At 43.5% G+C, this 27085-nt stretch overlaps 2 long non-coding RNA genes across 2 annotated transcripts in view; one reads left to right on the top strand and one right to left on the bottom strand.

Moving 5' to 3' along the window:
• Nucleotides 1–4024: 4024 nt before the first annotated feature.
• LOC132402443 (uncharacterized) lies at nucleotides 4025–26975 on the bottom strand. The gene is made up of 3 exons (XR_009514899.1): nucleotides 26820–26975; nucleotides 4943–5131; nucleotides 4025–4238 (listed from the first exon to the last, which is right to left on the bottom strand). It is a non-coding gene; the product is annotated as an uncharacterized LOC132402443 (long non-coding RNA).
• The window catches only part of LOC132402444 (uncharacterized), a 176222-nt gene continuing 167404 nt past the window's right edge, over nucleotides 18268–27085 (top strand). The window contains exon 1 of the long non-coding RNA XR_009514900.1: nucleotides 18268–18525. This is a non-coding gene — a long non-coding RNA (uncharacterized LOC132402444). The remainder of the gene's footprint in view (nucleotides 18526–27085) is intronic.

The following is a 27085-nucleotide window of genomic DNA, read 5'->3' on the forward strand; positions in this document are numbered from 1 at the left end:
GGCCTTTATTACAAAGGGAATTGAGTACAAGAGCAAGGAAATCCTCTTGCATTTGTACAGAGCCCTGGTGAGACCACACCTGGAGTATTGTGTACAGTTTTGGTCTCCAGGGTTAAGGAAGGACATCCTAGCTGTAGAGGAAGTGCAGCGTAGATTCACGAGGTTAATTCCTGGGATGTCTGGACTGTCTTACACAGACTGGTTAGAGAGACTGGGCTTGTTCACGCTGGAATTAAGGAGATTGAGAGGGGATCTGCTTGAAACATATAAGATTATTAAGGGACTGGACAAGATAGAGGCAGGGAATATGTTCCAGATGCTGAGAGAGTCCAGTACCAGAGGGCATGGTTTGAGAATAAGGGGTAGGTCATTTAGGACAGAGTTAAGGAAAAACTTCTTCTCCCAGAGAGTTGTGGGGGTCTGGAATGCACTGCCTCGGAAGGTAGTGGAAGCCAATTCTCTGGATGCTTTCAAGAAGGAGCTAGATAGGTATCTTATGGATAGGGGAATCAAGGGATATGGGGATAAGGTAGGAACCGGGTATTAATAGTAGTTGATCAGCCATGATCTCAAAATGGTGGTGCAGGCTCGAAGGGCCAAATGGTCTACTTGTGCACCTATTGCCTATTGTCTAAGAGGGAGGGGGGAGGGAAAAATACAGGAAGGAGAAATCAAAGTTCATGCCATCAGGTTTGAGGCTACCTAGATGAAATATGAAGTGTTACTCCACTCTGAGGGTGGCCTCTTTGTGGGGATTGGCATTAATATGTTTGGCCACCGGAAAATTTCACTTTTGGCAGATGGAGTGAAGGTGCTTGACAAAACATCCCCCCCAATTTAGGTTGGGTGAATCATCATTCAGTTAGCCCTCTTTATAAATCATCTTCTGATTCAAGCCTATGGTCAGATACTCATTTATCTTCTCTAAATTTTACCCTCGTTCCGCACAACTGGGCAGTAAAGTGGTTAGCACAACACTATTACAGGTCGGGGTATGGGAGTTTGGAGTTCAATTCCAATGTCCTCTCTAAAGAGTCTGCACATATACATCTTATGGAATGTGTAGGCTTTCTTTGGGACCTCCAGCTTCTACCCACAATCCAGGGATGTGCCAGGTGGGTTAATTGGTCATTGTAAATTGTCCTACGATTAGGTTAGGATTAATCAGGGTTGTGAGGGGTTACTGGAGTAGTATGGCTTGAAGGGCCTATTCTGAGCTGTATCTCCAAATAAAAAAAAACAGGTTTTAGCTTCTAAACTTTAGAACAAGTACCAAACATTGAAGTAGCTCCAACAGAAATTATCACTCACAGAAGCTACTTGTTCCAATGGGAAGATCCTTTAAGAGTGCTCAATTTTATTTTACGTAGCAAACATGAAACAGACTTTTTTCAAACAACAATGGCATAAAAGGAAGGCAAGATCACTTGGTTATTATATGTTAATATGTCATGCCAAGTAATATGGTGGAAGAGAATTATAAACTCTTCATTGAACGCCCTCCCCCATACAGATATTTTGTTAATAATGAAGAGGCCAGTGTGGTATTTAAATGAACCAATCAGCTAACTGGGTGCTGTGGTAGCGTAGCAGTTAGTGTGACACTCTAACAGAGAGAGGGGTTGGAGGTCAGAGTTCAATTCTGATGTCATCTGTTAGGAGTCTGTACATTCTCTCTCTGCAACGCATGAGCTTTCCCTGGGTGCTCTGGTTTCCTCCCACAGTCCAAAGATGGATAGAAAGTTAATTGGCCACTGTAAATTGTCCTGTGATTAGGCTCGGGTTAAATTGGGGGTTGCTGGTTGGCCTGGCTTAAAGGGCCAGAAGGACCTGGTCAATCTGTAGGTAGAGGTAGATAGATAATCAAATAATTAATTAATCAATCTAGGACAGAATCTCTTTCTCCAGTTACCTTTTGGGAATATCATAGAGCAATCACGTGGAATGAGGCTTATTTTCCCCTGATGGGATTCCATTGAGACTTAGCAATAATCTCTGGGAATCCATGAAGAAGGCCGTAACTTTTTAAGAGGGGCAAGCCACGATGTCATCATTAAGTGACGAGAAGGCTAAAGAGTCAAGGTACAGTGCAGCTCGACTTCCTCCCACTATCTCCCTGGTGATCAGGACATAGAAGGCCCGGATGCACAAAGCCTAACAAATCTGAGCTTGGTCCTGGGAAACCCTGTCCATGCCAAATCTGGATCATTGTGCTCTCCTGACAAGGGCCTCAGTGTTCATTCAAAGACAGGCCTCAGACCAATTACCTGACTGGCCCCGACACAGGATGAGATATTGACCAATAACCTCCTGTCGTGTGCAAGGTAACACAATCTAACCAATTTCTCATAACTGAAATGCTTCAGTGCAGGCAGCATTCTGGTGAATCTTCTCTGCACCCTCTCCCCACACTATCACATCCTTCCTGTGCAATGGCCCCCAAAAACATAGCATGCAATAGTCCAAGTGTGGCTTAACCAATCAGAGAGCGACCTCACAAGTTGCACCACTGCTTCGTATGGACGTTGCTCCATGGCAGATGGGAAGGCTCTGCAATGGGCCGTCAAAACTGCCCAATGCATCACTGGCACCAGCCCACCTACCACCTGGTGCCGGGAAAGGGCCGGTATGAATGATCCCACCCACATGAACTGTTGTCCCACTCCCTTCAGGGAGGAGGCGACACAACATCCACGCCAGGACCACCAGACTTAAAAGCTGTTTTTTTCCCCAAGCAGTAAGGCTGATCAACACCACAACTACTTCATTATTTCCTGTTAGTCACCCTGTGTACAGCCCCTCATCACGTTATGGACAAAAATCAGATTCAGGATCTGTGAAATACAGTAGAACTGATCGTGGTTCCAAGCCAAGCATAAAGCACAGGAGAATACCATTACAGACAACACAACAGCACCCAACAATTTAGAAGACAACAGTGCAAACGGCCATGAGCAATCAACAATTCACATGTGAAAACATCAATAATCCAACTTAAGTAAATGTGAACAGATGAACAGACTCAATAACTATCACAGAACACGGAGAGCAGGAAAGACTGTCCAACGGGTGTTGTGCCGGGGCAGTTGGGGGTATTACACCTGAGTGAAGAACACCAGCTTCTTAGTTGAGAAGCTGCATAGCGACTGGAAAGAAGCTTTGGAGATGACGTGGAGTCCTGGTGGTGAAGGATTGTAAGCAATTTTGGTGAATAGGTGACTGCTAAGGTGGGTGGAGTCAACAGTAATTTTCCAGCTCCTGTCTTGGCTCTGGCGATGAACAGTGATTTTAACGTCTGTAGCTGTCAGACAGTGATCTTCTCCACTGAGTGGACCACTCACTGCTATGTATTTATAAACATTGTGTTTTAAAACATATTATTATTTGTTCTTCTGGGTAGTGGGGTGGGGATATGTCTCTACCAACGGAGGTGTAAAGCACTCCTTCCTTCTGCTAGCCTTAGGCCACCCTCGGGCAAGGTGTAGCACCTACTTACCCCCGATCAGGGTCATGTGAAGCCATGGGAACATGGTCGCGTGAGCGGCCGGTACATATCACAAGTCCTGATTATGTGACCACTATTTTACAATAGCCCCCTAATCACTGAGGTAGGGTATACAGGTCTGCAATCATATGGCTTATCCCTGCTGCCCTCTTGAATAAGTGAACAAGTTTACTCTTTCCAATCACGTGTATTTAATGTAGATGTTAAAATCTCCAGAGCCCCAACTCTTGCTACCCATAGAAGCCCAGGACATGTTTCATCAAGCCCTCAGTGATTTATCTATCTTTAGGATTCAAAAACATCTATCATCTCCTCTTTTTTTTAATGCTAATATGCTCTCAAACAGACGTTCCCACCGCAGACATGGACCACCTGGTTAATGGTGTAACCTTCAGGTTCCATTGGCTGTGTAAGCCTGGGGAAGGCAATCTCTGGCCCCGCCAAACGGGTGAGATTGAAATGTGAGTCCACCCCAAAACCCCTCTGTTTGTGTGGATGCTGTGAGATTTGTCACCCAGTTACAAATCAGTACCACAAAATAACAGACAGTACGCTGCATACAATTAAAGGATTTGGCTTTATAATTCTTAATTTGATTGCAGGGTTAGTGAAGAAAAAGCAAAAAAAAACAGTCTAACGTGCACAAGTTGAGCCTCACGGTTTCCCCTTCACCGATCCTCCATCGATTTCCACGGCCTTCGTCGGGTCACAGCCCTGTTCTGGCATCTTCTCTCTTCATCACCCAACAAACCAAAGACTCAGATTACCCTGGGGTCAGGCACACGGCACAAAAACCACCCTCCTCACATTCCAAAGCACCCGTTATATCTAACCATAACCCAAACACTGCTTCTACAGAAATACTATTACATTAACAGTGAAACCTTCCCCAGGGTGTTATGATGGTAAGACTCCCTGGCATACAAAAAGTTGAAATCCCTGCTCTAGAACATCACTGTCTCTCACTCTGAACTTTCTGTCCATTTACTGTTTCCTTACACACAATAATTTTGTTTCCCCACTGGACACTCAGTTCTCACCTGCAGCTCCAAGCAGCAGCTATACCCTGGCGTGTTGCCATGACAGGCAGGCTAAACCAGGTGAGGCTGGTCGGTGACCTCATAGAGTTAGAGATATGTCTGACGCAGACTGAGAAGTCAGCTTCCGGCCACCTGGGTGGCTGGGATCCGATGACCAAGGTGGTACTGCAACACTCCACGGAGAGCAAAGGGGCAGAAAACAACATGCTCATCCACAGCAACCAAGGAAGACCTCAGATTGTGATGCCAGCTCGTACCACGGCACCTGAACAGAGTAGAACTGCCCCAGTGCACCAGCTTTTCCACTTGAAACACTCACCAGTGCACAGTAGCATAGCAGTTGGCATGTCACTATTACAGACCGAGGCGTCAGAGTTCACAGTTCAATATTGCCTACCTGTAAGGAGTCTAGACGTCCTCCCCATGGAATGTGTGGGTTTCCTCCAGTTTCCTCCCACAGTCCAAACGCATAGCGGTGGGTAAGTTGATTGATCGTTGTAAATTGTCCCATGACAGGGCGAGGGTTAAATCGGGGTTGCCGGATGGTGCGGTTCAAAAGGGTAGACTGGCCTGTTCCATGTTGTATCTTTAAATAATAGATGATTAATTGATTAAAGTAAACAAGGCATCAAGACCAGATCAGTTAAATTCAGTACTTAATGCAAGAGCACAATTTGATCTATGCTTGTCACAACCAATGACACTGCCGTGGAGACAGGGCTCTCTCGCAGGTGGGCCACTGAAAGAAGATGGCAATCTCGCGCGTGAGAATCGCCACATTCCAGCCAAATAGAGTTTCTTGGTAATTGCATTTCCTTCCTTCCAATGATTTCAATCTTGAAATTTCAATCTTCATTGAAGCCTGCAAGAACAACACTCACTGCTTACCTTCATCTGTATTCCAGGAATCAAGATTAGTGATTCAGATAGACACTGTTAAAGGAGCAGTATTAATTTAATTCTTGGATACTGCTTTCAAGCTGCAGTGATGGTGTTAGTTTTCAAAGAATTTAGTTAGCTGACCTGTTGGCCTAACATTTATTATTTTCCTTTGTTATGTACGTTTCTAATTAAATCTCAGCGAACTGTTCATTCCATCTCTGTTTCTCTGTCTGCACTTGCAGCATCACTGTACTCCTGCCAATGCTGTTCGTAAATTCAACACAAGCATCTGATTGCTTGTGCATCTGAATTTCACTTCACTTTCTTTGAAATCATTTTCCCTTTAAACTCATATTAAATTGATTTTTTTTGAACACAAAGCATCCATTTTAGTTAAGCAACTTTTCAAAGTTCCGAATCAGAATTAATATCCATTATGTGGCCGCAGTACATTGCAATACAACAAATTTCCACAAGTATCCAATAAATATGATCTAGGTTAAGAGTTTACATCTGTGCTTCAAACATTTCTAATTTTAACATTTATCTGAGGGTAGGAAACAAGAGTCAAGTGATCTATTAAACCTTGGCATAAAGGAAATCCTTTAAAAATTAAGTAATCATATGAAGACCTTTGCAAAGATGGTACATACTTAGTTAGAAAACAAAGTAGGTATATGGAACTGATAGCAACGAATTGCATCTACTGATAGCTTATCAGGCCAAAGCAAAATACAGTGGAATCCAGTTAATTCGACATGTCGTGACTAATACATTTTGGCCCAGCTATCCCAATTAATGGAAGCTTCATGGAAATAATTAAAAAGGTATAAAAAAATAAAAGCTACCATTTAACTGAGTAACAAATTAAGTACTTAAATGAAATAGGAGAATTTGTGGGGAAGATCGGGAGTCTCGGATGGCATGTTGCTTCCCTGGTGCCGGGGTCCGAGACATCTCAGATCGGGTGCAGGTTATTCTTGAGAGGGAGGGCAAGAATCCAGATGTTGTGGTCCATGTAGGGACCAATGATGTGGGTTGGATGAGTGAGGGGGTCGAGTTTAGGGAGTTCAGGGAGTTAGGTGCAAAGCTGAAGAGCAGGACCTCTAGGGTAACAATCTCAGGATTGCTACCTGTGCCACATGTGAGTGAGGCAAGGAACAGAAAGATTATACAGATATACAGATTAATACGTGGCTGAGAGGCTGGTGAAGGAGGGAGGGCTTCAGGTTTTTAGATAATTGGGCTTTGTTCCTGGGAAGGTGGGATCTGTTCTGACGGGACGGTTTACAACTGAACTGGAGCGGTACTAACATTCTTGCAGGAAAGTTTGCTAGTGCTTCTTGGGGCGGGGGGGGGGGGGGGGTTTAAACTAAATTTGCAGGGGGCAGGGATCCAGAATGTGAGAGAGGATAGCGAGAGGAAGAAAAAAAGGACAGGTGGGGACTACACAGCTCCAGAATATTAAGTGTGTAGTAGAGAAAGGTGAGAAGGAACAAGTGATAAGGAGGCCACATATACAGAGGAATGGTCTGACAGAACATGGAGTTAAATGTGCAGAAAGAATAAGTAAATTTAGGAAGGACAACAAAATTCTAGGGGTGTATAGCCTGATGGGAGTTTGGGGAGCTGGGTTAAGCACAATAAGCAGCGATTCAAACAGAGAGAGGAGAAATGGGCTAAAAATTCTATATCTGAATGCACGAAATGTCAGAAATAAGGTGGATGAGCTTGAAGCTCACGTGCGAATGGGTAACTATGATGTTGTTGGGATAACGGAGACATGGCTGCAGGGAGATCAGACCTGGGAAATGAATGTACAAGGGTATACGTGCTATCGTAGGGACAGAAATGTGGGGTGGCCCTGTTGGTGAGGAATGAGATTCAGTCCTTTGCAAGGGGGGGACATAGGATCAGGAGAAGTAGAGTCTGTGTGGATAGAACTGAGGAACAGTAAGGGCAAAAGGACCCTAATGGGTGTTGTCTACAGGCCACCAAACAGTAGCATGGATATTGGGTGCAAGTTGAATAGGGAGTTAACACTGGCACGTGGCAAAGATAATGTCGCAGCAGTTATGGGGGATTTCAACATGCAGGTAAACTGGGAGAATCAGGTTGGTGCTGGACCCCAGGATAGGGAGTTTGTAGAGTGCCTACGGGATGCATTCTTGGAACAGCTTGTACGAGAGCCGACCAGGGACAAAGCTATTCTGGGTTTAGTGTTATGTAATGAACAGGATTTGATAAGTGATCTTGCAGTAAAGGAGCCATTAGGAGGTAGTGACCATAATATGATAAGTTTTTATCTGCAATTTGAGAAGGATAAGGGCAGCTCGGAGGTGACAGTGTTGCAGTTGAACAGGGGAAACTATGGAGCCATGAGGGAGGAGCTGGCCAAAGTTGACTGAACAGATATCCTAGCAGAAAAGACAGTGGAACAACAATGGCAGGTATTCTTGGAAATAATGCACAAGGTGCAAAATCAGTTCATCCCCCAGAGAAGGAAGGATTCAAAGGGGGGGGGGGAAGGGGCCACAGTGGTTGACAAAGGAAGTCAGAGATTGCATAGCATTAAAAAAAAGAACAAGTATGACAGAGCTAAGGTGAGTGGGAGAACAGATGATTGGGAAGTTTTTAAGGAACAACAGAACTTAACTAAAAAGACAATACGGGGAGAAAAAATGAGGTACGAACGCAAGCTAGCCAGGAATATAAAGGAGGATAACAAAAGCTTTTTTAGTTATGTGAAGAGAAAGAAGATAGTTAAGAACAATGTTGAGCCTTTGAAGAATGAATTGGGTGAAATTGTTATGGGAAACAGAAATGGCAGAAGAAATTAATGAGTACTTTAGATCTGTTTTCACTAAGGAAGACACAAGCAATCTCCCAGATGTATGGATGGGCCAAGGACATAGGATAACAGGGGAAATGAAACAGATTGACATTAGGAAGGAAACGGTGATGAGTAGACTGATGGGACTGAAGGCTGACAAATCCCCAGGTCCAGATGGTCTGCATCCTAGGGTACTAAAGGAGGTGGCCCTGGAAATTGCAGATGCATTGGTAATCATTTTCCAATGTTCCTTAGATTCAGGATCAGTTCCTGAGGATTGGAGAATGGCTAATGTTATCCCATTTTTTATGAAAGGAGGGAGGGAGAAAACAGAGAACTATCAACCTGTCAGCCTGACATCGGTGGTGGAGAAGATGCTAGAGTCCATTATTAAAGATGAAATAGTGGCATATCCAGATAGCAGAGAGAGGATTGGGCCAAGCCAGCATGGATTTACCAAGGGTAAATCATGCTTGACTAATCTATTGGAGTTTTTCGAGAATGTAACCAGGAAGTTAGACGGGGGAGATCTAGTTGATGTAGTGTACCTCGATTTTCAGAAGGCATTTGATAAGGTCCCACATTGGAGATTGGTGGGTAAAATCAAAGCTCATGGCATTGGGGGGGAAGACATTGCCATGGATAGAAAACTGGTTGGCAGATGGAAAGCAAAGGGTAGCAGTGAATGGTTGTTTCTCGGAATGGCAGGTGGTGACTAGTGGGGTGCCACAGGGCTCAGTATTGGGACCACAGCTGTTTACGATTTATGTCAACGATTTAGATGAAGGCATTAAGAATACCATCAGCAAATTTGCTGATGATACTAAGCTGGGTGGCAGTGTGACATGTGTTGAGGATGTTAGAAGAATTCAGGGTGACTTGGATAGGCTGGGTGAGTGGGCTGATACTTGGCAGATGACATTTAATGTGAATAAGTGTGAGGTTATCCACTTTTGGAGTAAGAACAGGAAGGCAGATTATTATCTGAACAATAGAGTTAGGTAAGGGAGAAATACAAAGAGGTCTAGGAGTCCTTGTTCATCAGTCACTGAAGGTGAATGAACAAGTGCAGCAGGCAGTAAAGAAAGCTAATGGAATGTTGGCCTTTATTACAAAGGGAATTGAGTACAAGAGCAAGGAAATCCTCTTGCATTTGTACAGAGCCCTGGTGAGACCACACCTGGAGTATTGTGTACAGTTTTGGTCTCCAGGGTTAAGGAAGGACATCCTAGCTGTAGAGGAAGTGCAGCGTAGATTCACGAGGTTAATTCCTGGGATGTCTGGACTGTCTTACACAGACTGGTTAGAGAGACTGGGCTTGTACACACTGGAATTAAGGAGATTGAGAGGGGATCTGATTGAAACATATAAGATTATTAAGGGACTGGACAAGATAGAGGCAGGGAATATGTTCCAGATGCTGGGAGAGTCCAGTACCAGAGGGCATGGTTTAAGAATAAGGGGTAGGTCATTTAGGACAGAGTTAAGGAAAAACTTCTTCTCCCAGAGAGTTGTGGGGGTCTGGAATGCACTGCCTCGGAAGGCAGTGGAGGCCAATTCTCTGGATGCTTTCACGAAGGAGCTAGATAGATATCTTATGGATAGGGGAATCAAGGGATATGGGGACAAGGCAGGAACCGGGTATTGATAGTAGATGATCAGCCATGATCTCAAAATGGTGGTGCAGGTTCGAAGGGCCGAATGGTCTACTTCTGCACCTACTGTCTATTGAAATATAGAACACTAGTTAATAGCTCCTTATAGTTATCGACAGAGGAATTCATCCAGTGCATGTGTTCCTTTGTTTGGCTATAAATGAACAAAATTAATGCAGACTCCTAGTGTAGATAATGGACTGCCTTCACATAATGCACCCTCCAAATCATCATTTTCATTGTAACATCTAAGATGATTGTCAACCCCTTCAAATTATTAGTTTCCAACTTCCTGAAACAGTGAAATTGTTTCATTTTCACTCCCGGTCATTTCTGATTGCTGAATGCTTGAAAACGCAGTGAGAGTCAACAGTTCCCAATTATATTACTGGTTATTTCTCGCCTAAAATCAGTGACAAAAAACACTTATCTTTGAACAAAAGCACATGCAACTGGCATAATTTTAAAACTGTTCACTCTAAACACAGTTCAGCATCAAATGGCCGCACAAGGGCACGTGTCCAACAGAAGTCAGAAACTGTTTGGCAACATTTGCCAGTCCCACCTAAGTGGTATAGTGTCCCAAATAAACAAGGAATCCCAGCTATTTTTCCTATGGTTCAATTAACTGGAATCCACTGTGGAGTCAATTTTGGGCTGGGATGCTCTGATGTTGGGTGTTGCAGGGATCACTGCTGTGAAACAATCATTAGTGATTTGAATACAGGGACTAGAAATAATATATCTGATGCTGATGACAGAAAGTTGCTTGGCACTGGAAGTTGTGAATATGATCCAAAGAGACATCAGGAGCGTATATACGGGCTATGAGAATAGGCGAGGACAAGGCAGATGGAATATAATGAGAAGAAATGAGGTCATCCCCTTTAGAAAGGAACAATGCCAAGGTTTTTCACTTCTATACCTTCTATGAGAAAAGAGCTGAAAACTGTCTGGATTGATTGTGAATATCATTTAAGTCCTTTTGAGAAATTTCAAGCCAATTTTCTAGCACTTATTTCTAACATTATTTAAGTATAAACCAGTAAACAGAGAAAACCTCGTTAGAAAATGAAGGAAAAAAGTGAAGATGGATGTATTCCTCCTTTCCTTTCTCCTATGGTCCACAGTCCTCTCCTGTCAGATTCTTTCTTCAGCCCTTTACCTTTCCCACCCATCACCTTGCCCAGGTGTCCCTCCTCCTTCCCTTTCTCCTATGGTCCACTCTCCTGTCCTGTCAGATTCCTTCCTCTCTAGCCCTTTACCTTTCCCACCCACCTGGCTTCACCTATCAATTTCTTACCCCCCCCCACCACCCTTTCATTTTGGGGTCTTCCCTCTTCCTTTCCAATCCTAATGAAGGGTCTTAGCCCGAAACACAGAAAAACTACAGGATCTTCGGCCCACCAAGCAATACCAAACATGTCCTTACCTTAGAAATTACCTAGTGCTACTCATACCTCTTTATTTTTCTAAGCTCTATGTACCTGTCCAGGAGTCTCTTAAAAGACCCTATCGAATAGATTTACAAGGATGTTGCCTGGATTGGGGAGCATGCCTTATGAGAATAGGTCAAGTGAACGCTGTCTTTTCTCCTTGGAGTGACGGAGGATCAGAGGTGACTTGAGAGAGGTGTACAAGATGATGAGAGGCATTGATAGTGTGGATAGTCAGAGCTTGTCCCCTGAAATGGCTAGCATGAGAGGGTATAGTTTTAAGGTGCTTGGAAGTAGGTACAGAGGAGATATCAGGGGTAAGTTTTTTTTTACACAGAGAGTGGTGAGTGAGTGGAATGGGCTGCCGGTGGCAGTGGTGGAGGTGGAAACGATAGGGTCTTTTAAGAGATTCCTGGATGGCTACATGGAGCTTAAAAAAATAGTGGGCTCTGGGTAAAGCCTAGGTAGTTCTAGGTAGGGACATGTTTGGCACAGCTTTGTGGGCTGAAGGGTCTGTATTGTGCTGTAGGTTTTCTTTGTTTCTATGAATCCACCTCCACCTTCATTGCTGGCAGCCCATTCCACACACTAACCACTCTCTGCGTTAAAAACCTACCCCTGACATCTCCTCTGTACCTACTTCCAAGCACCTTAAAACTGTGCCCTCTTGTGGTAACCATCTCAGCCCTGGGAAAATGCCTCTGACTATCCACGTGGTCAGTGCCTGTCATCATAATAAATAATAAATAAACATTGACTGTTTATTTATCTCCATTAATGTTGCCTGATCTGCTGGGTTCCTCCAGCTTTTTGTGTGTTCTGCTTTGAAGATGTACAGATTTTAACTACATATATTGCTCCAGGTTCCTAAACTCCTACTACCTGTAATGTGCTCCAAATGGCGTGTGTAGCTACTAGGCCTGGCGGAATTTTTTCTACTGACAAGAGAAGGGGCAAAGGCAGACTATTTGCTTTGGGCAGGTGGGGTGCACCAGCTCATCAGCCTTGCACAGCAGCTCGCCAAGGAGAAGGTAAACTGATTTTAAAGCGGCGCTGCCTTGCGGCCATACCCAACCATGGGAAGGGCTTTGGGAATAAACCCTGAGGAAGAAATCCAGAGCCGGGGTCCCTAAGGCAGTTTGACATTGTTCACAACTTCACTCTGGCAACCTCTGCGATGACATTGGTGCCAGGCTGTATTGGCACTTGCCCTTTCCTTGGACTACATCAGTGACGTGGACAGGGGAACCTGCTGCATGGGCACCAACTGGATCTTCAAATCTTCCTGCCCAGGCTTGCACCACCAGGGGTGTAAACCCATGATTTCCTGGGATTGATGGCTGCCTATTACTTTGCCTTGAATGAATTCAGTGATTCCACCTGCACAATCCTACAGGATGGAGAATTCTAAGACACAACTCTAAAAGTCAAAAAATTCTCCTTAACTCCACCTTATATTTTGAAAATATGCCCTCAAGCTCTAGAAATACTTGGCGGTCACTTTATGAGGTACACCCGAAGACCTGCTTATTAATGCAAATATCTAATTAGCCAATCACTTGGCAGCAACTCAGTGCATAAAAGCATGCAGACACGGTCAAGAGGTTCAGTTGTTGTTCAGACCAACCATCAGGATGGGAAAGGAATGTGATTAAGTGGCTTTCACCTGGAATGATTGCTGGTGCCAGATGGAGTGGTTTGCATATTTAGGAAACAGTTGAACTCCTGGAATTTTCACACATAACAATGTTTCGAGTTTATAAAGAATGGTGCGATAAACAAAATAAACTCCAGTGAGCAGCAATTCAGTGGGAAAAAAGGCCTTGTAAATGGAAGAGGTCTGAGGAGAAGGGCCAGACCAATTCAAGTAGATAGGAAGGCAACAGTAACTCAAATAAGCACACATTGCAGAAGAGCATCTACAAATGCACAGAACCTCAAACCCTGAGGCAGAGGGGCTTCAGCAACAGAAGGCCAGATTGGGTTTCATTCCTGTGCCTAATAAACTGGCCATTAAGTGTATACTTAATAGAGAAAACATCCTGTCAGCTTCTAGCTGTTGGATCTTGGGATCTACGATGCCAGGAATGAACAGTGAGGCTATGAACTCTTTGTGGGGGCTTTGAGGTTCATGTGTATCTGGATTACGGTTACTTTTCCTGCTGTTTTTGAGCACTTTAATGCAGACTGGCATGCTGCAGTGCAGAATGGCTCTGCGTGCGGCCTGCTTTGCTAAGTAGCGTGGTGCTGAAATGAATTAAACTGAATGCCACTGGACTCCTGGTTTGATGATTGATATACTATCTGTCGTTCATCACTTTTTGCCATTTGCGCAATTAGTTCTTTTTCTCATGCTTTCTTGAATGGGTCCTGTGGCGTTTCTTTGTTTTGTGACTGCCTGCGGGAGGGTGAATCCCAGAGTCGTATTCTGTATACATATTTCGAAAATAAATTTACTTTGAATCTTTGAATTTACCTTGGGATCTTCAGAAAATAGCTATCAAGAACATCACGTCTTCGTCCTCAACTCTATTGTAAATACCCCCCCAACCTTAATATCACAAGACACAGGAGCAGAGTTATGCCATTTGGCCCTTCAAGTTTGCACTGCCATTTGATCATCCTTCTCATTCACTTTTCATCTTAGGAATCAACTAATTGAACCTTCTTTAACTTACCCTCAATGAAAATTTATTCATCCACGAAGGTGGAAACCAAACCTATCCACAGTACTCCAGGTGCAGTCATTTTCCATCAGTAAGACAACGTTAAAAGATTCCCACCAATACACTAAGTTAAAATTATATTTATTATCACAGTATGTATACATTATACAAACTTGAGATTCATCACCTTACAGGCAAGGCAGCCACAATCAAAGGAGCCCAAAAGAACCCACTAAAAACAAAAGAAGATTGCCAAACACACAATGTGTAGAGAGAAAGCACAGATCATGCAAATAATAAAAGTAAACAAATAGCATTTAGAACAAAAGTGAATCCACAGACATGAATCCTGGAGTGGCCAAAGCAGGCCCACAGCCACAGTTCCACGTTGAGCCAAGTAATCATTGTGGAACAGCTGTTAGAACCAACCAGACCCTCAACATGCCTTTACAATTATACTGGCTCAGTGTTTAAACCAACCAAACATTGGGTCATTCCTTGCATTAGGACCTGGGCCCTGTTGCGTCAATATGCTTTATGCCTGGATACAGCTTCCACTTCTAGGCCTGTATCTGAACTTTCCAAATCAGCCTAGCACTTAAGTCAATCAAACCTCGTGCTCGGTTTAGGTGGACACGCCTTAAATCTGCCTCACCTCCATTCTATTCGGCACAACCTTTCCTCGAAATGCATTGACCCCGCCTTGACTTTGCCTCGAACAGTCCTTCACCTTGCCTCGACTTCGTCTCACACTTCCATGCTTCAACCCTCAACTCAGCCGCGTCTTTGCCTGGGGATTGTAGTCTGTGCTACAACTGAGGCTGCGCAGCTCCCTTGCTATCGGTGTTGCCAATGAAGCAATGAATTGTTTGTGCAGTATTCTACATTACCAATGTCCAACAGGTTCCAAGGCAGTCACTCGCTCTGTTTGTTGGTGGGCACACCGCCTTTGTGAACCAACTCTGATCACTTCCTGTAGCATGTCTGCCTTGAGCCCAGCTTCATCGCTGATAGGGTATACCTGTAGAACTGGATGTTCTTGATAACCAGCAGTGTCTTGTGATTGTAAAAAAAAAAGACATAACAGATGAACAATTGTAGCTTTGATTGGACCTGAAGTGACCGTTGTGACTGTGCACACTGCCATCCTACAAGAAAGAAAACAGCCCTCCTCACCATCCATCACACCTACAAAAAATGTTGCCAGAAGAAAGCAGCATCCATCATCAAAGGCACTCTCTCCATGCATATGATGAAACCAAAGGAATAGCAGAGACCGATACAAGTTGGCAGCAGCAGTGTCACAGGAGTTACCAGTCAGTGTTGAACTCAATGTAGGACTGTCTTAGGGACTCCAGCTCTGGATTTTTCCCTTGGGGTTTTCTCCTGAAGCATTCCCCATGAGTGGGTATAGCCACAAGGTAGCAGAGGTTTGAGATTAGCATAATCCTTCTAAATGAGCTGCCAAACATGGGTGGAGTCCCATCTGCCCGAAGGGACAGGTTTTAAGTCACCAGTAACCCGCCATTTCCCCTTCTCCTGTCAGCAGAAACAGTTCTACTGGGCTTAACAGCAAAGCCACACTTGAAGGCCAGGATTTGGACTTGGTTGTCAGAGGTTATTTCAGTCGCACGCTATTGGGAGCATTTAATAGGTGGTGGGAGATTACCCCCACTACAACAATCTTAAGGAACACAACATCAGTCAGTGATAATAAAGCCAATTCTTGTTCTGATTCATCTTTCATTCTGGTCATTTTATCTGCTAGATAAATCAATACAGGAAGGATGCAATGCAAATAGAAGCACAGATGTACAGAAGAGATCGTCATGAATGTTTTATAGGGCTGGATGCATGAAACAGCTAAGTATTACCAGAAGTGTTTCTAACTTATATCTCAGTGTTTCATTCCCAACAATGTACTTTAGTACAGTCTATACATAGATAGATAACACGAGCAACAAGAGATTCTGCAGACGCTGGAAATTCTGAGCAACACACACAAAATGCTGGAGGAACTCAGAAGGTCAGGAAACATCTATGGATGGGAATAAACAGTCAATGTTTTGGGCTAAGACCCTTCATCAGGACTGCAAAGAAATGGGTAAGAAGCCAGAATTTTGTGGAAGATTGAAGGACGGGCAGGGGTACAAGCAGGAAGATAAGATGTAATGGGAGATCATCCCCATTACCAGCCCTGGCTATAACAATCTAAAGGGATTTTTCTTTCTATAAATGTTTAAAATACACACAGATTTCATGCCATGTAAGTATTTCCTGCTCAGTGCAATGGCTGGTCCATGCAGCTGTACAAAAAGTATTGGAAATGCTGCTATTTAATTACTTGTTTATTATTGCTTGTTTCTTTTTGCATCTGCACAATGTAAGCTTTTCTGTGTGTAGTTTTTTATTAATTCTATTTTACTTCCTTGTCTTACTGTAAATGCCTGGAAGAAAATGAATCTGACGGTAGTATGTGGGGTGTGTACATCAGTCAATGACAGCAAGCATGCAGGTACAGCAGGCAGTGAAGAAAGCTAATGACATGCTGGCCTTTATAACAAGAGGAATTGAGTATAGGAGTAAAGAGGTCGTTCTGCAGCTGTACAGGGCCCTGGTGAGACCCCACCTGCAGTATTGTGTGCAGTTTTGGTCTCCAAATTTGAAGGAGGACATTCTTGCTATTGAGGGAGTGCAGCGTAGGTTCATAAGGTTAATTCCCGGAATGGTGGGACTGTCATATGTTGAAAGATTGGAGCGACTGGGCTTGTATACACTGGAATTTAGAAGGATGAGAGGGGATCTGATTGAAACATATAAGATTATTAAGGGATTGGACACACTGGAGGCAGGAAGCATGTTCCCGCTGATGGGTGAGTCCAGAACTAGAGGCCACAGTTTAAGAATAAGGTGTAGGCCATTTAGAACAGAGATGTGGAAAAGCTTTTTCACCCAGAGAGTGGTGGATATGTGGAATGCTCTGCCCCAGAAGGCAGCAGAGGCCAAGTCTCTAAATGCATTCAAGAGAGAATTAGATAGAGCTCTTATAGATAGCGGTGTCAAGGGATATGCAGAGAGGGCAGGAACGGGGTACTGATTGTGTATGATCAGCCATGATCACATTGAATGGTGGTGCTGGCTAGAAGGGCTGAATGACCTACTCCTGCACCTACTATCTAGTGTGTGTGTGTGTGTGTGTGTGCGTGTGTGCGCGCGCGTGCTTGCGTACGTACATATACATACATACACACACAGACACACACACCATAGAACTTGAATGGAATCAGCTCATTCTCCAGTCTGAGGAAGAGCTTAAGAAGAGGGTACAGAGGATATTTAAGAATATGTCACTGTAACTGTATCAGGATTGGGATGGTACAGTAGCGTAGTAATCAGTGTTACGCTATTGAAGACCAGCCGTCCAGGCTCAATTCTGCCGCTGACTGTAAAGAATTTACATTCTCCCCGTGATCGGGTGGGTTTCCTCCCATATTCCAAACAAGTACCAGTCAGTAGGTTAATTGGCCACCTGGGTATAATTGGGCAGCGTAGGCTTGTTGGGTTTGGAGAGCCTGTTGCTATGCTGCGTCTCTAAATCGGTGTTTCCCGACCATTTTTTATGCCATGGATACTTACCATTAACTGAAGGTTCCATGGACCCCAGGATGGGAACCTCCGCAAATTAAAACAAAAATAGAAAGGAGCATAAAATTATTAGAGGCCTTGATAGATTAAAAAGGAAAGATCTATTTCCATAAAAATGTGGTTATAGCCAGGGGCATTGTATTATGTAACTCACAGGACAATTAAAAAGTGATGTAGACAATATGTTTTCATGCAAAGGGTTGTATGGAGTATTGAAATGGAAAGTTGAAAGGGAGAGACACCACATGTAAACAATACTTGGATGTATACTCAAAGTCTCTTTTGAATATTGGACCTAGTGCTGGGATTATTTTGGATAGTACTTTTTCAACATCCAAGACATAAATATCTTACGGTTTGACAAAACTGGCTCAGTTCTGAACAGGGGACCAGAACGGAAAGCCTGGGTGTGCATTCACACACATCTTCAAAGGCAGCAGGGCCTGTAAAGCCGGTGATTAATAATGCACGTGGAGCCCTGAACTCATAACAGAAGGAGCAAGTGTAAAAACAAAGTAGTGAATCCAGATCAAGCAATGATTAACCATCCTACTCCGGTCACCACACTTGGGGAAGTATGTAAGGGGCCCAGAGAGGGTGCGGAAGAGATTTATGGAGAATGATGGAATTCAGCTGTAAAGTTAGTCTGAAAAAAAAAAATGGTTTGCTCCCTTGGAGAAAAATAGTTTGAGAAGAGATTTAGCAGAGATGTAGAAGATCAGAACTAATTTGGATAGAAGCTGTTCCCATTCATGGATGGCTTATAACCCAATGGATATGTAGAACAAATGAAGACAGTTGTTTTAACAGAGGGATGAACTCTAGATCTGCTTGCCTGCAAGGAGGTGAAATCAAAGTTCAAGGTAAGTTGTATTATCTATATTTCCATAAGCAACCCTGAGATTAATTTTCTTGTGGGCATACTCAATAAATCTATAGAAAAATAACCACAGCAGAATTAATGAACAATCATCCAACCAGGGCTTTAGTGCAGAAGACAGCAAACTGTGCAAATGCAAAAAGTAGTAAAAAATAATAAGTAAATCAGTAATGAATATCAAGAACATGAGACAAAGAGTCCTTGAAAGTGAGTCCATAGGTTGTGGGAATGGGGCAAGTGAAGTTGAGTGAAGTTATACCCCTTGGTTCAGGAGCCTGATGGTTGAGGGATAATAACTGTTCCTGAACATGGTGGTGTGAAATCAGAGCTTATTAGGAATGATCAAAAAAATTGTATCAGTATTAAGGGAAAATAATATGTCATGCTATGAGAAAGAGTGGTGGAATAAGTTAAGGTTAACTTATCAAGTGTACATTAAAACACACAGTGAAATGTGTTTTTTGCATCAAATCAGCTCTGCAAGGATTGTGCTGGGTGCAGTCTGCAAGTTTTGCCACACTTCCAGCACCAGCTTAGCAATGCCCACAACTCACTAACTCCAACACATGCATCCTTGGAATGTGTGCACGACTGTTGTAACATATGGTTATTTGAGGTAAAGTCGTCTTCCTGCCAGCTTGAACCAGTCTGGCCAGTCTCCTCTGACCTCTCTCTTTAACAAGGAGTTTTGACCTACAGAGCTGCCACTCACTGGATGTCTTGGTTTCCTCGCACCATTCTGTGAGCAGGGGACCCAATCTGGGGTCCATGGACTCCTCGGTTAATGGTAATACTCCACATCATAAAAAAAGTTTGGGAACCCCTGCTCTAGAGACTGTTGTGTGAGAAAGTCATAGGAGATTAGCAGTTTCTGAGATACTCACACCACCCCGTGTGGCACCATTCCACGGTCAAAGTCACATACATCACTTCTCTTCCCCATTCTGACTTATGGCCTGAACAACAACTGAACCTCTTGACCATGTCTGTATGCTTTTATGCACTGATTGTTGCCACATGCTTGGCTGATGAAGTATTTTCATTAAAAAACAGGTATACAGGTGGTACTTACTAAGGCGGCTGCTGAATGTAGTTGAGTTTCACACTATAAATTTGATCAACAAACGACAAGTTTCTAGTTATTAAAACTGTTTAAAATGATTTCCTGCTTACAAGGCCACTTTATATAGGTTAAGCAGAAAAAGTGAATGAATAAACCATCAGTTCACAGTAGAACGGGAACTCCTGCTGTCTATGTCACATTAAGTTGCCTAGTAATTTAAAACAGTAAAACACCCTAATTGTAAGATTAAAGTCCAAGTCCATCTTTTATGTCGTGAATAATAGGTCCATCTGAACTTCATTGTAAAATGCCAAGGGCAAATCCACACATTTGCAATGCAGGGATTCAAATAAATCTTGCTAGCTGGAACTTAGTGATGAATTCAAGGACTTTTTTGGAAAGCGCAGTTCAATCTTCGGTGCAGTATTTCCATTTTTGGAAGCATGTAGTTCTGAAATCTGGAAGCAGTTTATTACCAAGCCTCTCTGTTTTCTTGTTTATTGTCACCTAGCGTGCACATTAAAATATTTTCTGAATCTTGTGAGAGAAGCTTTTATTCAGGCACTTTGGGAGAATGTTTTGTGCATGAGCTTCAAGCCTGGGTGACAGAAAGTGTCAACAGCAAGGAAACAGATACAGCCCTAAATGTAAATCAAATGTGTTTTGGAAAGTCAAGATCTATGATCGAGACAGAAATTCAAGGTCATAAGACCATAGGAAAAAGGCCATTTGGCTCAGCGTTTGTTCCTCCATTCCATCATGGCTGATTTATTTTCTCTCTCAATCCCATTCTCCTGCCTTCTCTCAGTAACTGTTGACACCCTGACTACTCAAGAACCCATCAAACTCAACTTTAAATATACTCAATCAATTGGCCTCCACTGCTGTCTGTGGGAATGAATTCCACAGATTCACCACCTTCTGGCTAAAGAAATTCCTACTCATCTCTGTTCTATGGAGATGCCGTTCTATTCTGAGGCTGTGCCCTCAGCTCCTAGACTCTCCCAGAATTAAAAACGTCCTCTTCAATTCCATTTTATCAAGGCAAGTAGTTAATGTTGTTCAATTATTCATGACTCTGGAATCTACCGACCAGTGAGTCAGTGCTAGGGAAGTTACTGGAGAGACTTCTTAGAGATAGGATTTATAAGCATTTGGAAAGCTATATCCTAATTAGGGAGAGCCAGCATGGCTTTGTGCGGGTAAGTCGTGTCTTACTAACTTGATTGAGTTTTTTGACAAGGTGCTAAGGGTGGTTGATGGAAGTTGAACTGTAGATGTTGTCTATGTGGATTGTAGCAAAGGTGTTCGACAAGGTCCCTCATGGGAAGCTCATCCAGTGGACTGAGATTCATTGGATTCATAATGAATTGGGCACTTGGATCCAGAACTGCGTTGCACATAGAAGACGGAGGTTGGTGGTCAAAGGGACGTATTCTAGTTGGAGGTCTGTGATTAGCGGTCACAAGGATCTGTACTGGGACTTCTGCTTTTTGTGATGTATGTAAATAACCTGGATGAACATGTAGATGGGTGGGTTAGTAAGTCTGCAGAGGATATGAAGATCGATGGTGGTGTGAATAGCGTAAATGACTGGCAATGAATAGAGTGCGATATAAATCTGTTGCAGATGTGAGTGAAGAACTCACAGATGCAACTTAACCCCCTCAGATGTGAAGTGTTGTACCTTGATAGATCAAATGTAAAGAGACAGTACACTGTTAGGGATAAGATCCTCAGCTGTGTGGATGAAAAGAAAGATCACATTCCTACTTCATTATAACTTACATTAAATGCTTGCTCAAATATCAGGCAGCATCCATGGTGATGAATAAACAGCCAAGAACACTTGTAGCAGTGGTCTAGGCTGTTTATTCATTACCATGGATGCTGCCTGATTCCCCTGGAGGTACACATAATGGATAACATCACCTGATCCCTCACCACCACTTCTTTAGTCAAGAAAGCACAGCAGCACTTCCACTTCCTGAGGAGACTGAAGTGATCAAGTCTTTCCCACCTTCTAACCAATTGCTACAAGACCACCATTGAGGGTGTCCTGACCAGCTGCATCGTCGTCAGTTGTCCTGACAAATCGCATTATCGACTGGTACGGGAACTGCAAGGCTTGACAAAAGGATTGTGAGGACTGTTGAGAAGATCGCCCCATTAGAGATATTTACCAGGAGCGCTGCGTAGGGGTGGCACACTAGTCCAGTGGTCACCACAACAATTCCCGGTGCGGCCGTAAGGAGTCTGTGCATTCTCCCAGTGACCGTGTGCGGTTCATCCGTGTGCTCTGGTTTTCTCCCACAATCCAAAGCCACACCAGTTAGTAGGTTAATTGGTCATCGTAAATTGTCCGTCATTAGACAGGGACAACATCAGGGGGTTGCTGGGCGGCACAGCTTGAAGGGCTGGAAGGGCCTATTCCATGTTGTATCTCAATAAAAGAAAACAATGAATATAAAAAAAACACGAAAAGACCTCAGCACTGTCAGTAATTTCTCCCATCAGTCCAATAACTCTTTGACCCTACCATCAGGCAGGAGGAGGGACAAGAACTGTTAGAATGGGTAACAGCCTCTTCCCACAGGCTGTGAGACTACTGAACTCTCTGCCACCACCCCGGTCTCGTCACATATGAAGCACCAGTAACGTTATACTGCCTACTTTTTAACTTGTGTCATAAATGCACCTTATTGTTTGCTAACATGAGGAAATCTGCAGATGCTGGAAATTCAAGCAAAACACACAAAGTGCTGGTGGAACGCATCAGGCCAGGCAGCTTCTATAGGAAGAAGCACTGTCAACGTTTCGGGCCGAGACCCTTCATCAGGACTAACCAACAGGAAAGATAGTAAGAGATTTGAAAGTAGTCGGGGGAGGGGGAAATGCGAAATGATAGAAGACCGGAGGGGGTGGGATGAAGCTAAGAGCTGGAAAGGTGATTGGCAAAAGGGATACAGAGCTGGAGAAGGGAAAGGATCATGGGATGGGAGGCCTAGGGAGAAAGAAAGGGGGAGGGGAGCAGCAGAGGGAGATGGAGAGCAGGCAAAGAGTGATTAGCAGAGAGAGAAAAAAGGGGGAAGGGGGGAATAAATAAATAAGGGATGGGGTAAGAAGGGGAGGAGGGTCATTAACAGAAGTTAGAGAAGTCAATGTTCATGCCATCAGGTTGGAGGCTACCCAGCCAGTATATAAGGTGTTGTTCCTCCAACCTGAGTGTGGCTTCATCTTGACAGTAGAGGAGGCCATGGATAGACGTATCAGAATGGGAAATGGAATTAAAATGTGTGGCCACTGGGAGATCCTGCTTTCTCTGGCGGACTGAGCGTAGGTGTTCAGCGAAACAGTCTCCCAGTCTGCGTCGGGTCTCACTAATATACAAAAGGCCGCACCGGGAGCAACAAATGCAGTATACCGCACCAGCCGACTCACAGTTGGTCTCACTAACTGGATCCGACTACCAAGCACATCTTTCCCTCCCCCCACTTTCTGCTTTCTGCAGGGATCGCTCCCTACGCAACTCACTTGTCCATTTGTCCCCCCATCCCTTCCCACTAATCTCCCTCCTGGCACTTATCCTTGTAAGCGGAACAAGTGCTACACCTGCCCTTACACTTCCTCCCTCACCACCATTCAGGGCCCCAGACATCCCTTCCAGGTGAGGAGACACTTCACCTGTGAGTCGGCTGGTGTGGTATACTGCGTCCGGTGCTCCCGGTGTGGCCTTTTATATATTGGTGAGACCCGACGCAGACTGGGAGACCGTTTCGCTGAACACCTACGCTCGGTCCACCAGGGAAAGCAGGATCTCCCAGTGGTCACACACTTTAATTCCACGTCCCATTTCCATTCTGATAGGTCTATCTATGGCCTCCTCTACTGTCAAGATGAAGCCACATTCATGTTGGAGGAACGACACCTTATATACTGGCTGGGTAGCCTCCAACCGGATGGCATGAACATTGATTTCTCTAACTTTCGTTAATGCCCCTCCTCCCCTTCTTGCCCCATCCCTTATTTATTCCCCCCTTTCTATTCTCTCTCTGCTCATCACTCTTTGTCTGTTCTCCATCTCCCTATGGTGCTTCCCCCAACCCTTTCTTTCTCCTGAGGTCTCCCGTCCCATGATCCTTTCCCTTCTCCAGCTCTGTATCACTTTCGCCAATCACCTTTCCAGATCTTAGCTTCATCCCACCCCCTCCGGTCTTCTCCGATCATTTCGCATTCCCCCCCACCCCTCCACTACTTTCAAACCTCTTACTATCTTTTCTTCCAGTCAGTCCTGACGAAGGGTCTCGGCTCAAAACGCCGGCAGTGCTTCTCCCTGTCGATGCTGCCTGGTCTGCCAGCATTTTGTGTGTGTTATTATTTGTTAAATTATTTGTGTTAGTATTACTTTGTATGCTGTGTGTGAGTTGCATGTAGAGTGCTGCGCACCTTCACAATTAATTAACTGGAGGTACAGCACAGAATAAGCCCGTCCTGCCCCCCAGCAACCCCCACCTCAACACAGGACAATTTACAATGACTAATTCACCTACCTGGTACATCCTTGCACTATGGGAGGACACCAGAGCCCCTGGGGGATATCAGCATGTTCTACAGGGAGGACATACAGAGACTTCTTACAGGGGATGCTGGGATTCAACTCTGAACTCCAGCGCCCCAAGCTGTAATAGCATTGTGCTTACCACTATGCTACTGTGGTTCAACATGTACGCATTTCAACCTGTACACAGCTGAAAGGACAATAAACTTGAACTTGATTTGTTATATACACAATATATTGTGTGCATACTGCATATCCAGATAACGTAACACAGAATGGCAATGAAGATATATATATATTAGGGTTCAGTTCAATCACGCAGCCTATAATACTCCTTTCTCAACCATATCTCAACCGATAATGAACCCAAGAACTCTACTTCTTTTGCACTACTTCTTTAATTAATTAAAAAAAATATAATTATTGTAATTTATTGTTTCTATTATTGTGTATTGCAATGTACTGCTGCTGCAAAACAACAAATTTCACGTTGCTGCAGGCTTCGTGTCTACAGACACTTTTCCTCTGAATGCTATTTACTTACTTTTATTGTTGGCGCGATTTTGTTTTTTTTCTCTCTCTTTCTCTACACTGGCTGTTTGTCACTCTTTCTTAAAAATGGGTTCTTTTGGGTTGCCTTGTTTTATGGCTGCTTGTAAGAGATGAATCTCAAGGCTGTGTGATAAGTTTCTAGAGTCATATAGAGGTGCAACACAGGAGAAGGCCCATTGGCCCAGCTAGCCCATGCCAAAACCACTTGAACTGACTACTCCCCTAGATCTGCACCAGGACCATAGCCCTCCATACCCCTACCATCCATGTACCTGCCCAAACTTCACCTAATTGTTGGCATCATGCTCACAGTATGCATACTTTGATAATAAATGTACTTTGAACTTTGATACTAAACCTGATTCTGTTATTTTGATAATTGGCAAATTGAGAGCTACTCATGAATGATTAACTTTTTAGCTTAAGTGGAACTAGAGAATTGGATATTATAGTCTGGCAGATGGCTGACATTGGTCCTTGTTATTCCTAAATACTTGTCTTTTGAAGGAGATATGCGGAGGATAAGAGCAGGTCACAGTGACATTGACTATTATTTTTTGTTGAAACTTATTGGTGAATTCCAGCTGCTGTGCCTTGATAGAATACAAAACAAAACCTTTAAGAATATAAAAGTTACTTTTTCTTTCTTGTTTTGGATTTTAAAACAAGAGCCACTACAAAACAATTTGAGCTGGCACCCCCCCCCCCCCCACCACCGAAAACCTTGTAGGTTCTGCAAGGAGCATGTCCAATCTATCCTCAAATTTGGTTTTATTTATTACATGTATATCGAAACATACAGTGAACTGTGTCATTTGCACTAACACCACATACAACCAGGGGGGTGCTGGGTGTGGCCTACAAATGTCACCACACCAAGCAGCACCAGCATAGCATGTCCACAATGCTCAGAAAATGGCACAGAACAGAAGGAAACAGAACATACCGAGCAACAAATCAACATCAGCAAAAGAAACCCATATATATATATAATATATATACACACATGCACACACACCCACACATACACAAACATCACATATACACCAAACACACATACACAGAACACTACAGCAGAGTGCTGGCCTTTCAACCTGTTTTGTTGTGCTGACCTTTAATTACAAACTTTCTTACGGAGGATGCCAGAATTGAACTCTGTACACTGAGGCCTTGAAGTGTAATATCGTCATGCTAATCTTCTCCAAGATCAATCTACTTCCTCCCTCCTATATAGGCCTCCATTTTTGTATCATCCGTGTGCTTATCTAAGAGCTTCATAAATATTCTTAATGTGTCTGCCTCTGTCACCTCAACTGCCAGTGCGTTCCATGCACGCATCATACTCTGTGTAAAAAAAACTTACCTCTATACCTTTATCCAGTCACATTCAAATGATGACCTCTTGTATTAGGTTTTCCTGCCTTGGGAAAGTGTCTCTGCTGTTCAAAGCTTCTTATCATCTTGTACATCTCTGTCAAGAGACCTCTTATCTTCATTCCAAAGAGAAGATTAGAGGAGAGAGATCTGAAAGATTCCTGAGAGATAATTTCTTCACACAGAGGGTAGAGAGAAGCTGGAATATGTTGCCAAGCTGGATACATTCGTAACATTTAAACAGTGTTTGGAAACTCCTCATTATATTGTATGCCAATGGTTTGGATGACAAAGTTGATGGCTTTGTGGCTGAGTATGTGGATAGGTAGAGGGACAGGGAGCTTCGAGGAAGTAGAGAGGCTGCAGAGGCACTTAGACAGGTTAGGAGAATGGGCAAAGAAGTGGCAGATGGAGTACAGTGTCGGGAAGTGTGTGGTCATGCACTTTGGTAGGAGGAATAAAAGCATTGTCTATTTTCTAAATGTGGAGGAGAAAATTAAAGCAGTCTGAGGTGTAAAGGGAAATAGGAGTCCTCATGTAGAATTCCCTAAAGCAGGGCATGGCCAACCTTTTACATTCCATGCATCAATTTTTTTCACGCACGAGTTCAGATGCGCCATGCAACCCTTGTATCTCATTCAATTCTTGTAAAAATATGTTAATATAAACATATGTAGCATTTTTACATGATGTATTGATTTAGTATAAAAACAAGATAAGCATTATTTACCTTAATGAGAGTTTTGAGTCTGTTTTGATTTCACCAAGCTTTTAATGTTTGGAGTTAAATTAGTTACTGAGAGCAGAAGAGAATTCTTCAAATTTGAATCAGTCAATCGCGACCTCGTTTTGCTTTTAAGTCAATTTTGTGGCTGAAAATGCTTGTTCACATCTGTACGTCGTTCCGAAATGACAGATATAATTCTGGGCAAATTTTCTTAGCTCTGGAAAATGTTCACAGGGTAATGATTGCCAGAAGTTAATCATGTCAGAAGC

Source organism: Hypanus sabinus, chromosome 12 (genome assembly GCF_030144855.1).
Source record: "Hypanus sabinus isolate sHypSab1 chromosome 12, sHypSab1.hap1, whole genome shotgun sequence".
Taxonomy (NCBI): domain Eukaryota; kingdom Metazoa; phylum Chordata; class Chondrichthyes; order Myliobatiformes; family Dasyatidae; genus Hypanus; species Hypanus sabinus.